We start from the raw sequence: 4,280 nt of genomic DNA, 5'->3' as shown, positions 1-4,280 counted from the left end.
TTTATCTATTTATTTATCTATTTATTTATTAGGATGGAGACTCCCTGCCCATTCCTATAAACTGGCACGTTTGCGTTTAGTAGTTCAAATGGGCATCGTTCTAAAATCTAAAAAGTTAAATATTAGTGAAAACATTTTTTTAAAGGATAAAAGCCGTTTGTAGTTAGGCATATTTTCTTTTATCTCTTCCCACAAAACATGACTGGCGTGGCGGTTGATAAACTTAAAAAAAAACAAAAAAACTAATCCAGGAGTGATTGTATTCGACACAGTGAACTATCAGTTTGGAGGTGGGCTGCTTTTTTTATAAGTGTTTTACGGCGCTCGCAAATATTATCAAAATTTGAATTCTAGAGGTAAATGTTGAAGAAAAAAAAGCATTAAAATTACACAATGAAGGAACAAGTATTAAAAAGAATGAAATATGGTTCTCTCTCTCTCTCTCTCTCTCTCTCTCTCTCTCTCTCTCTCTCTCTCTCTCTCTCTCTCTCTCTCTCTCTCTCTCTCCTTTAAACCTTTGCTGCCGTGACTTTAACAGATCTGAACAGCTTGCCGATCCGACACACAACAGGCGCTGGTATGCGATACGAGAACCTTTTTCGTGTACTGTCTTTTCATTATTACTGAACGTCATATTATGAGAGGCAGCGTGGTGAAATCAGGCGCTCGTCAAAATAATAAAATCGAAGAAACAGGCTCTACCGGTCTGATAATGTTTTTTCTCGAATTTTTGCTTTTTTAAAAATCAATATCTGTTTTGTCCATTTAAAAACATTATCTTTATGTGGACATTACTGAAAAACGTTGATTAGAGGCGCAAAAAAATTTAATTCCCAGTTTCCAAGTACATGTCGTGTACTCTCAAGCTATGGAAGTCATCAAATTATGGCCGCCATTTTCTCACTGATTTTACATGTGAAACCAGGCGACCCTCACCTCCTTCAATCGTGAATATCTCGACTTCTTTTCAAGATAATTTGCTTTGTTTTTTAATCGACAGCGAGAAAAATGAACAAGCTTTAAGCTGATATCAATAACTCCCCATGCCCAAAAACTGACGAGCGCCTGATTCCACGGTGTGGTGACACATATTTCTGAGCAGTCGTCGGTCTGGAAACATGTATGGCTTGAAGCGTCAGATGTATGACTATTGTAAAATGTCAAATATATGCATTTATCCAGTTTAAATCATCAGTGCTTTCCATCAGTCTAACATTCTGAAATCTAATTGATTCTGTCTTTGAAAAAAATGGTGAAATGGTATCGATTTAATGCCCCTATCAACATTAATCGATTATTTAAGAGGAGGGACGGGACCCCAGAAATACCGAAAGGACAGAACCAAATAGGAAAGGATATAACGACCGAGTGAGGCTCGAACCCACGACCGTGGGTCCAGTAGTAGCCTAACCCCTAGGCAACTGACGCCATTGATTTCGTCTTGAATAGGCTGAAACTCCGGGATACACATCTTGAAATAACGACAGTCACCGAGCGGGCAGTTCTGTTATCGGTGTTTTTCGATATCCTTATCCTACTTAAAACGAAGAAAAAGAGAAGAAAATTATGCACCCTCGTCCCCACACACACACACTTCCACCCTCCCCCTCCTCTTCAGTCAGACCCGGATGATATAATTATATAACAGATCTCCTGTAGTAATGTAAAATAGCAGTAGATCTAGTAACAGTTTCCGACCTAGGCTATAGATCTATTATCTTTATGAATCATCAAAGCAAAAATGCTCAGCACAGTTCAACAAGGTCGATGATGTGCCTTTCTCTCACCTCCTCTCCCCCCTCCCCAACCTCAAACCTCTTATTATCGCCTCTTTTCCATCTCGCAAAGTTAATCATGCAAAACCTTTGCACCTGTCTTTCCTTAGCTCGCAAAACAATAGAGTTGTGTGAAGAAGGAACATCACGCACAGACACGAGAAAGTGCATCGTGTATGTACTCCCTAAGAACCTCCAGCAATTACGTTGATAACAAAGAAGCTTAAAGTGAACGATGACACGTGTAGGGTAAGATAACAGAACAGGTCTTCAACTAACTTTAAAGATCAGCTCGGGAGAAAATTCTGATATGTGTACTTTGAGTACCTGAAGACAAAGATTGCGATACCCCACGCATTAATAAAAACACACGGTTCAAAGCTAAGAATAAGGCGGAGAATAAGAATTACAGCTCTTTTGGCTACTCCCTCATCCCCAAAAATCTTTTGCTCTATTTCAGATCGCTTAAAACAAGACGGGTTCGTAATTATGTCTTATCGTGGCAAAGCGAACTTTGTGTTGCGAGTAATTATTACCTTTAGCGTCTTGGCCACGCACGAAGAGAGAATGCGAGAAATTGTAGCAATGTAGACAACACGAACAACAAAAATCGCACTCGATGAATGTGAGGAAAACAAAATAATTTACGACCGCCCATCGCTATGTGAAGGAAATCGTCTTTTCATCTTGACCGCCTATTCGCTGATATTTGCTCTAACACATTTGTACTTAAAGGGGGGATTTCGCGGGGACACCAGGCGTCATCAAGAAGATTTTCCCCGCGTGCCTGCGGAGACCTTCACCCACCGCACGCCATCCCACAAATCAATGGTCGCTCACGGATTCGCGCGTAGCTTCTGGAAGCGGCCAATCAAAAGCGCGGGTGGTGCGCGACCCCGCCTCCCTGCCGTGAAACTGACATCAAAGAGGGCGGTGACGGGCGGGTACCGAGAGGGGTAACGGGTCTGTCTGTCTGTCTGTCTGTCTCTGCCAACGAGCGCGACTCGATGTGGGCCTTTCTCTCTCTTCCTTCTGTGAACGGCAGCAGTAGGAGATAAGTGAAAAGTAATTGTTGACGCGCGATGTTTATCTGACGCAGTGTGTGAAAGATCGACGATGTGAAAAAGAGATCGGGAGATAAAATACGAGTAGAAGGACGAATAAGCTCGGTGAGAATTTAAGGTTTAGGATTAGTAGTCGTGAACGGTTTGTGACAATACTTCTAGTGAGTTTGTGGACGGTGTTAGTGTTGAGCTATCACCTGGACTGCGAGTTCCCTACAGTCACTTTGTGTGATAATATTCTCAGCGCTGTTCACACCCTACTGCCAGGATACAGTCTCGCAGTAAGTTGGTATAAATTCTTTATTTTTTTATGTCGATGAAGATCTTATTACGACTTCGACAATCCTGTATCAAAACCCGAATTAGAAATCTAGAAATAAAATCTTAGCCTAACTTTGAGCTTCGGGAAGCTAGGAGTGCCACACAATAATTGTCGCTTTTCTTCCACACTAAATCTAAGTCTGTGATAAGCTGTATATTATTTTGTCTTCAAATACTGCTTTGCATAATCAATTGCAAACGGGCCTCCATAATTTGACAGTTAACCTAGTAAAGGAATGTCTGCATAAACTTTTCTTTGAATTCATTATGTAATAGAGATCTAGTAGATTCGTTTAGAATCTGCATGCTTCCCTGGAAGTTGAGATTGTTTCTAAGTCGTGTTTTAGAGACTGCCGGTTTAAGTAAAGCACATAGAGTACGATGTAGGGGCGTGGATATGCGCTAGATCTAAATAAAGCAGTTATTTCTTTAAAAATTGAAATAAAACACATTCATACCAGAGTCACAACAACAAGACATCTATATTTTCCACATAATGTTGTCACTTTAATAATTATTATGATGTTGAACATATAACAACATGTAACTTATCCCCTCCCCACCCCCCACCCCCCACACACACATATACACACACATGCGCGGGCGCACACATTAATACGCGAACATGCACACACACACACACACACACACACACACACACACACACACACACACACGCATGCACACAGATGTATGCGCACGCACAAGTGCACACCCATAATATAAACACACAATCTTCCTCACACACCCTCTCTTCCAAACGCATCAGTGGACATAACTATAATAATAATAATAATTCTTGCAGTATGCTTGCACTCACAAACAAGCAGACCCTTTCATGGATCCTGGAGAGGAGGGAGGAGCAGCTTTGGCATTGTGCCGCCTGCAATGATGCCTATTCTCCAACTAACCAAGTACAAACAGGCTCACATGCATCTATTATCTATTTGTGGTGTAGGAGATAAGTGAACAGTAACTCAAAAAGAAATATAAACAATAATATTGTTAAGCTTGATACACACTCAGTATTCTGATTGTAACTCAACGATATTCTGATGCATGCTCTAATGTTATACGGATACTTATAACAAGATTATTAACCCTAACCGTACGCCCTGGG

At 40.9% G+C, this 4,280-nt stretch overlaps 1 protein-coding gene across 1 annotated transcript in view; it reads left to right on the top strand.

Moving 5' to 3' along the window:
* Window positions 1-2,790: 2,790 nt before the first annotated feature.
* Window positions 2,791-4,280, top strand: part of LOC101860203 — a 35,224-nt gene continuing 33,734 nt past the window's right edge. Inside the window, exon 1 of the mRNA XM_005109642.2 lies at window positions 2,791-3,120. The gene's annotated coding sequence lies outside the window, so the exon portion shown is untranslated. The remainder of the gene's footprint in view (window positions 3,121-4,280) is intronic.

The sequence above is a fragment of the Aplysia californica genome, unplaced genomic scaffold (assembly GCF_000002075.1).
Source record: "Aplysia californica isolate F4 #8 unplaced genomic scaffold, AplCal3.0 scaffold00800, whole genome shotgun sequence".
In the NCBI taxonomy this organism is placed as follows: domain Eukaryota; kingdom Metazoa; phylum Mollusca; class Gastropoda; order Aplysiida; family Aplysiidae; genus Aplysia; species Aplysia californica.
This window is presented reverse-complemented; position numbering and strand designations above follow the sequence as displayed.